Source organism: Rhinatrema bivittatum, chromosome 2 (assembly GCF_901001135.1).
Source record: "Rhinatrema bivittatum chromosome 2, aRhiBiv1.1, whole genome shotgun sequence".
Taxonomy (NCBI): Eukaryota; Metazoa; Chordata; class Amphibia; order Gymnophiona; family Rhinatrematidae; genus Rhinatrema; species Rhinatrema bivittatum.
Window position 1 is genome coordinate 705,079,412 of NC_042616.1, and position 9,744 is coordinate 705,089,155.

A 9,744-nucleotide genomic window follows, 5' to 3' on the forward strand; every position below is an offset into this window, starting at 1 on the left:
TCTATCTGCATTGGGCCCTACACCATTGTGGAACGGGTCTCCTCTGCTGAGGATCACAGACTGTTGCTACCTATCCTCTCTCTACTGCTTATTGGGAACTCTATCTACTCAGCTACAAGGGAGTATGTTATAACATCTGCCAGTCTGTCTCTCCTACAGTCCTCACTGGACACCTGCATTGGGGCCTTATACCAACATTGTGGGACGGGTCTCCTCTGCCGAGGATCACAGACTGTTGCTATCTATATCTAATCCACTCTCTACTGCCACCTCTAGTGAACCATACAAGCTGCATAATAAAGATATATTCTCTGTGTTTGTGCATCTGAGTCTAGCCTGGTGCTACAGTTCACTACGGGGCTCCTCCCCGTGAGAGTCACTATCACTGTTGCCCCTGAGAATCCACCAAACACCTCAATATCATAACAGATTGTTAACTCAATGGATTTGTCTCAGCTCATCGCGTTGCAGGCCATTCCAGACCTGGCTCAGCGAATCATCGAACAACAGAACTAGCTGGATAGCTTGACTGTGGCCTTTAATCTACTGCACTCACAGATGAACGCTTCTACTACCTCCGGTAAAGAAGAAATACCGCCAGAAGTGATGGTTAAAACTGTTGTACCCCTCTCTGCTCCTATTTGCTTCTCAGGGGAAGCCTGGAGATCCAGGGGATTCCTCAACCAATGCTGTACGCATTTTGCACTTCAGTCTAATAATTTTCCCACAGCTATGCCAAGATCATGTATATACTGTCTTATCTGGATGGAAGAGCACTAGCTTGGGCTTCTCCGCTGTGGGAGCGTGATGACCCCATCCTGCGGGACCTTGCTGGGTTTTTGGAGCTGTTCAAATCTGTATTTGATGACCTTGCCAGGTACACAACCACAGGATCCACATTGGGTCATCTACAGCAAGGTAATAAACCTTTACCAGACTTTGCCATCGAGTTTAAGACTTTGGCTTCAGAGTTGAATTGGGACTCGAGATGCCTGAAGACCCTTTTCTTTGAAGGCCTGAACTCCCAGCTGAAAGATGAATTTGCGGCTCGAGAAATGCCTGAGACCTTGGAGGACCTGATGAAGATAGCCACAAGAATTGACCAACGATTTCAGGATAAGTTTCAAGAGGTTAAAGGTTCCAAGAGACCTAGCCAGGGAGAAATCTGAGTCAAAACTTTACCTAAGCCTATTCAGTCTAAATCGGTTGCTAGCGAAGAAGAACCTATGCAACTAGGCCATAGTCACCTGACTTCTAAGGAGAGAAGAACATGGAGAAGTTTAGGCCTCTGCATGTATCGTGGTCAAGCAGGCCATGCGGTAAAAACATGCCCTATCTGTCCGGGAAACGGGCAGACCTAAGTCCTGTGGGAGGACTCTTCTTAGGTCTAACTACACCTTCTCCTCCACTCTCTCTACCAGTCTCCTTGATAAATGGACCACTTGAATTCCAGACTCTTGCCCTAGTGGACTCCGGGGCAGGAGGGAATTCTATACTGAGACGTCTAGTGGAACATCTGTCCCCACTAAGATGATGAAGCCTCCGCTTCTGTTATCCTCTATCCATGGGGAGCCCTTACCGGGTGAAGTAACCCTACAAACAAAACTGGTCAGTTTAAGGACTGGAGCTCTTCATACGGAATCCATTTCCTTCTTCGTGCTCAAAAAGGCTATGCATCCTTTAGTACTCGGGTTACCATGGTTACAATAGCACATGCCTCAATTCAACTGGGCTACTCTGGAGCTTTCACATTGGGGCCCAGATTGTCATGGCAAATGTCTGAAGGAAGTTTCACCATTACCCTGTATGCCCACGACTCCGTTGATGCCCGGGTTACTACCCAATGTGCATCGTTTCAAGATGTGTTCTCTAAAGAAGCTGCTGATATACTTCCCCCACACAGATCGTATGACTGTGCAATTAATTTGAAACCAGATACCGAGCCACCCAAGGGAAGAGATTACCCCCTCTTGGTGGTGGAAAATAAAGTGATGTCTGAATACATCCAAGAAAATCTGCAAAAAGGTTTCATAAGGCCATCCAAGTCTCCTGCAGGAGCAGAGTTTTTCTTTGTGGGGAAGAAGGATGGAACCCTACGTCCATGCATTGATTATCGTGGTCTAAACGAGATCACGGTCAAAGACCGCTATCCCTTACCACTCATCTCAGAGCTGTTTAACTGCCTGCAAGGGGCTAAGATCTTCTCCAAGCTGGATCTTAAAGGAGCATATAACCTTGTTCATATTCATTCAGGTGACGAAGGGAAGACAGCTTTTAACACCAGGGATGGACACTTTGAGTATGTGGTGATGCCCTTCGGCTTCTGCAACGCCCCAGCTGTCTTCCAAAACATGATGAACAACATCCTGTGTGACCTACTCTACCAATGTGTCGTTGTCGTTGTCTATTTGGACGACATCCTGATCTTTTCTCAAGATCTGAATACCCACATTATGGATGTCAAGAGAATGTTAGAAAGACTGCGGGAGAACCGTCTCTACGCTAAGCTGTCCAAATGCGAATTCCACAAGGATGTGAATCGGAACCAGAATCGGATCCGATTTCAGTTCCGATTCACATCTCTACGAGGCGTACAATTCACAGCCAAATTCTGGAAGGCTCTTTGCAAGAAGTTTGATATCACACTCGACTTTACTTCATCTTACCATCCGCAATTCAATGGCCAAACTGAGAGGATGAATCGTACCCTCAAACAGTTTCTCAGAGCCTACGTTTCTTCATGCCAGAATGACTGGGCTGAACTTCTACCGTGGGCCGATTTTTCCATCAACTGTCATCCAGCAACATCTACTGGATCAACACCATTCGAAGTGGTATATGGACGACTACTTTCACCACATTTGCCACTTCCGCTTTCAGTGTTGTCCCCGGCAGCACAACCACTGCTGATGAGATTCAACAACTTTGGAAGAAGACAAAGGAGATGCTCATCAAATCTGGAATTCAAGCAAAATGAGACTATGACATTCATCATGGCAAGGCTCCTGAACTCAATCCTGGTGATAAGGTCTTGTTGTCTACGAAGCACTTTAGATTGAAGTTGCCATCTACTCGCTTCGCTCCACGAAGGAGCACGTAGGGGCAATGGACGGCTGGCGCCATCTTGTGCTCCAACATGTGACAGGGGTTTACCAATGGCACCGGTAGCCCCTGTGACATAGTAATGGCAAAGGCTATCGGCGCCATTTTGATTACTGACAGCCGATGGTCCGCATGCAGGAGATCGCTCCCGGACCCCCACTGGACTTTTGGCAAGTCTTGGGGTCAGGAGGGTCCCCCAAGACTTGCCAAAAGTCCCTGGTGGTCCAGCGGGGGTCCGGGATTTCTTGTGCTCCTACCATGTGCTTGATGTGCTCTGCTTATGGACTTGGCCATAGAAGCAGTTTTGTGTTTTATTTTCCTTAATGTCTGTGCATCTGTACTCCAGATTGTACAAAAGTAGTGGCTCACGTTGGTTGTCCCTGAATCCAAATTTCTCTTTCCCTCCACCTCCCACCCCCTCCTTTGAAACAGAGAGTGATGTTGCAGTTGCACTAAAAGCATCAAGGCTTATTTGTTAAGGGTTGTAATCCATGTCTTCTGTTAAGGGTAGTAACTGCTGCTCTGTTCAGGTTACTCCCATGCTTATCAGTTCCCCAAATCATAAAGGTCAGGGCCCTCGTTGGTTGCTGTCTAAATCCATAAGAAACATAAGAAATTTCCATACTGGTCAGACCAAGGGTCTATTAAGCCCAACATCCTGTTTCCAACAGTGGTCAATCCAGGCTACAAGTACCATGCAAGTTCCCAATACTTCCCATGGCAGTTGCCCATACTTCCCATGGCAGATACTACCATGGGAAGTTTGCAGGGCAGACTGGATGCCCATTGGTCTTTTTCTGCTTTCATTTCTACGTTTCTAGATGAGGATGCTGCTGATTGGGTGGGTAGGAGAATCTGCTTAATGTTTTATTATCCTAGCTTCTGTCCACCAAGATAAACACAGAAAAATGTTTCATTTTTTTCAACTGAGTTTCTCCTGTTTTTGTTCTTATCGTAGTAAACCTTGATACATTTCCAAGAAAAATAAAGAACAATCACAACTGAAAATGAAAGTTCCTAGTTAAAGTGTATCTGGATTTTTAGAAGGCATTTAACAAAGTCCCTCATGAGGGATTCCTAAGAAATTAATAAATCATGGAATAGGAAGCAATGTCCTGTTGTGGACTGCAAACTGGTTAAAGGATTGGAAACGGAAAGTAGGACAATCTGGTCACTTTTTCTCACTGAAGGAAAGTAAATAGTGGTGCCTCAGGAATATGTACTGGGACCAGTGCTTTTTAATATATTTATAAATGATTTGGAAAAGGGACAAATGAGTTTGTTATGGGCACTTCCCACTGTAAGAATAAACACTGAACACTAACAGTCGGCAAAGAGAAATTCTTTTATTAGTAAGATATCTTACAGATCTATGCAGAATAAGGTGAATGCATTGCAAGTTATATGTCACCTTCCCCAAACCAGCAAACCAATGGTTAGTTTCTTTGTAAGAATAATATTTTTCAATTGGTATCTTATCTCATACATACAAATATTGCATTCTTGTAAGTCATATGATTTCTTGTAAGTTCAGCCCAGAACAGAAGCAAAACTTAATGCTGACCTTTGATATACTTTTGTATTCTTACAGCCTTGACTATTTCCATAAGTCTGATCAGTTCAATCTTGTTATGTTGCTATTATCTTTCTACTTCTTCACTGCCACCAATTGGTCTGTCTCCACAGAGAACCACTTCAAGCACCCTTACAAAGTGACCAAATTAAATGGTAAATTAAATTTAATATGGAAAAGTTCAAAGTGATGCTTACAGGGAAGAATAATCCAAACTTTAGGTACACAATCCTGCTTTTGCATTAGGCATCACCACCCAGGAAAAGGATCTTGGAATCATTGTGGACAATGCTTTGAAATCCTCATCCCAGTGTGTAGCAGCAGTCAAAAAAGCAAACTGAAAGATAGGTATTATTAGAAAAGGAATGTAAAATAAAATGGAGGATATCACAATGCATCTGTATCGATCCATGGTGTGACTGCAATCTGAGTATTGTGTACAGTTCTGGTCACTCTATCTCAAAAAAGATATAGTGGAGCTAGGAAAGGTCCAGAAAAGGCTGACCAAAATGATTAAATGGAATGGCTCCCCTGTGAGGTGAGGCTGTGTGCGCCAGAGGTGGACCCTTGGGCCGAGGTGGGGTTGACGCAACCCATAGGTAGGGACCTACGGGTCTCCACCGTTGGCAGGCGGAGTGGCATGGAGCAGTAGCGGTGGTAGCTAAACTGGAGACACCAGGGTCTATAGGTGAGCCGGAGGCACCAGGGGTGGCCCGAGGACGGAGCCGGCGTCCTATTGCCGCCAGAGATGAGGGACCAGGCGCTGGAGTTACTGAAGAGAGGTGAGGGGACCGTGCCGTGGGTCTGCCGTGGACGGCACGCGTAACAGGGGCTATACAGGTTCAGGCTCTTCAGCCTGGAAAAGAGATAATGTGAGAAGAGATATGACAGAGGGCTACAAAGTTGTGAGTGGAGTGGAACTGGTAAAGAGGGGATGGTTATTTACCCTTTCAACTAGTACTAGGACTAGAGGTAGCACATTTAAAACAAATTGGAGAAAGTATTTTTCACTCAGTGCACAATTAAACTATGGAATTTGTTACCAAAGGATGGGGTGAAAGTAATTATCAGAGCAATGTTCTAAAAGGGTTTGGACAAATTTCTGGGGGAAAAGTCAGATTTAGATGAAACAAGTAAATAATATTTCAGAATAATGAATCTATGGGATTTGGCAATGGCGTCAGCTTGAGTATTTTTTCTAATGAAGACCTTAATGAATCAAGAACAGTGTCAGATATGTACTTTTAATGATATATACAAAATCAGCAAGTTTCAAGTCATGCCAGTGTATTCTCTACTTTTGGCACCAATTTAAGATTTTCCAGTATATTGTTGTTTAATATAGTTTTTCAAAAACTTTATTACACCTCCTTGAAAAAGCCACTAGGGTGAAACAAAGGTCCTTTGTCAGGGGACTGAAGTTGAAATCTATAACTCTTTCACATTTATTGTGCTGCTAGGATCAGTATGCTTGTGAAGTGTGATTGCATTCATTCTGAGACCTGAAAAGTACTGGACATTTGCCAATATGTGCTGTGATATTAAATTTTGTGAAACACTTTATTCATAGTTTTTTGTAACATGTTTTTTTGAAGTTTTCTTTTTTTTGAAGTGTTTTTGAAGTGTTTTTCAATCATAGTTCATACTGTAGTGTTCTTTTCTGGCTCAAAATGATTACAAATATTAAAGCATCCTAAGTTGCTAAAACAAATTTTTGGAATGATTGTCTTTTTCACATCCGTTTTTAATTAAGGTGTAAAACTGTGGGTTATATTAAACCTTTCATGTGATTTAATTTATTATAGTCATCCACATAATGTTTTAAAGGAATGATCCACCTTGAGGTGAAAACAGACCTAATACAGAGAGTTTCTTCCTCTAATACCTGCATAGCTCCCTCTCCCTAGCACTACAGGAATATGTTAAGAACATAAGAAGTTGCCTTACTGGGTCAGACCAAGGGTCCATCAAGTCCAGGATCCTGTTTCCAACTGTGGCCAATCCAGGCTTTAAGTATTTGACAAGTATCCAAATATTAACTAGATCCCATGCCGGTAATATGCAGAGGCTATTCCCTAAGTCAACATGATTAATAGCAGCTTATGGACTTTTCCTCCAGGAACTTTTATAAACTCGGCTACACTGGCTGCCTTAACCACATCCTCTGGCAATGAATTCCAGAACTCAACTGTGTGTTGAGTGAAAAAGAATGTTGTTGTGATATATCCAAAGATCCTACCCAATTTCACAATGCCAAAAAATACAACACCCACATAATCTCATTTAGATTTGATAGTACTCACTGACTAGGAATTTAATAAAACCACATTTCTATAACAGAGTCTTTGGCCCACAGTGAAGCAAGCCCTTCAGCAATGTCCCACCTAAAGGTTTCCCCCTTTATTGGGCAGGTTTGTTGCAGAAGAATGGCATTACTGCATCTACTTTTTCAGTATCCTTGCATTCAGGCCCCTGATATCGATTTAGTGACTCCCAATTCTTGGACGTTGGTCCTTCAAGCCATGTTATACATGCTCAATCATCAGACATCGATTGATAGAATGAACACAATTTCAACACAATTTCAACAAAATTGCCTAATTCAGTATGGTTCGGGGGAACTGAAAAATGAATGGAATTTTTCTGAAATTTCGGAAAAATTCATTTTTCGGGTTAGTGCGCACTAACTTTGACCTGTTAGTGAGCACTAACTTTGACCCATTAGTGCGCACTAACTTTGACCTATTGGTGCGCACTATCAAGAGTTATTTAAAGTTTTTCTTAACCAACATTCGTCAGTGACATCATGCCAGTTTACATGGACCAAAGGTTAGCATGCACTAAATCGAAAATCGGGGGGCCCCCCCCTGAAAAAAACCCCTGAACCGTAGGAAAAACAATATTTCCCACTGGGACCCCCAAAATGAAGCCCGAAACAATTAAAAAAAAAAACTATGCACATCTCTACCATTTACTACACACCAACAAAAAAAATACAGCATGAAAACAAAATTTAAATAAGTAGAAAGCAACCACCTCTTACCTTTGGAAAATAAAGAAAATGAAGAGATTAAATAAAGCAGAAGTCGCATGAATTCAAGGGACCAGCTCACACCAGTCTGTAGCCAGTACAGGTCCAATTGAACTCAGCATAAAAGGAAAGTTTACCTCGCGGCAGCAACTTACATAGCCTGCGAATAGGATTATAATACGCTTACTGATGTCACAGTGGGAGAGCAAAGCCGGTTTCAAATATTGCTTTTCTAATTAAAATATTGTTACTTTTGTAATTGAACAATTGTATTATTGTATTAAGGTTGAAAAAAGCCTTTTTTGATAGGTATATAGAGACACTGATTGCACTTGCGATACAATATTGGACGTCCAATGCAATAAAATGTATGGCACTACGAACGCTCCATTTTGAACCATGCGTGCTTTTTTCATGTTCTTTTCATTTCTGATTCATTTAAATATTGCATGCGCGGTACCAGCGAGAAATTGTGCTCATGTTAAAACCATATGCGTTTCTAATGAATGCATTTTCTTTGCACATCTTTTACTGCATTGGCTCCATTGTGGGCTATTCGGGACCAGAAACTGCTCAGGAGCAAGGCAGGCAGGAATCCAGGAGCTGGTAAATGTTCTTGCAGGTCTGTTCAGGCACAGTTTTTGATGGCCAAAAGGCCTCCTTTTTTATTGGGAAGGTTTGATGCAGGAGAATGATGTCACTGCAATTGCTGCAGGCTATCTGGCAACCATTTCCCATGTGTTAGGAGCATTTTAACATATATGCTAATATCTTTTTCAATTTGTTTGACCTAGCAATTTCCTCCTGCTCAATCAGAAGAGGGCTAGGATCTGGATTTGTAACTTCCTGGGAATGGGTGTCCATGCAGCAGGACTTTTTCTGGAAACATAAGTGTCACCCTTCAGCAATAACCATAACTCACTCACACTCACACTCACACTCTCTCTGCTGAGGTTTGAAGCAGGGGCCTTACCACATAATAGCTCTTACCGCTTGAGCCACCAAAGTAGCCCCAATTATAATTTAATTCAGTTTTGATTATTTAAAATCAAACATGTACAGAATGTAAAATGAATTGTGCATGGGAAACTATGTTTAATGAGGTTCTTAAGGGAAGTTTTGTTCCTGTGAAAGATATATTACATCTTAGATAATGCTTCATATAATAACTTTTATACTTACTCCTTCTACACCCTCTAAAACAATTTTAATGCATTGTTTTTTTTAACTCCACTCTGCTCACACACTGGTCTATCTTTGTCATTTATTCAGATATCTTATTATTTATAAACACCTTTAAGCAGAGTTCTAGAATAGTGTATTGTGTTCAAGGGCTTTGCATTATGTTTGTGCAGCTACTGTATAATAATTACACAGTTTAATCTGTGGTATATCTTCAAAGCATCTAGCTGCGCTGCAGACAGATCTAAGTACTTCTTGTCAGTCTATCAGAACATGGTGTTTCTGGAAAGCTATATGAATACCTTACTTACACAACACACGCGGTTTTCTTTTTCCAATTGGCAGGAAAATTCTGCTACTCTAGCCAGTATTAGCAGTGTGAATAAGCAGCCCTTGTGCCAGAGATCTGTGAACAAAGAAAGAACCGAAAGGCTGAAAATAAATAGCAATTTGTATTCTGCTTCTCTGTAGGAACAGCAATGAACATAATCATGAACACTTTCTGATATTTTCCTAAATATACACCTATAGATGTTTCAATGAATAAAGTGTGACATAAACCAACATTATCTTCAGTTCATAGTCCTTAAGGTGAAGGCACTTACAGAAAATAAAAGTACAGTAAAGTTGCAGTTATAAATGAAGGGGAAGTTTGCTGTAACAACTACATTTCTACTTTCATCTTGATTTCTACTGCCACTTATATGGTGATGAACAAATTTGAGAGATATTATTTGGCCCCAGGAGTCTATAGCAAAAATGTATTTTCTACAATATAGGATAAAATGCATATATGAAAATTACACATTCTAGATAGATACATGTATTTTCTCTCTCTCTCTCGATAAGATTTGTG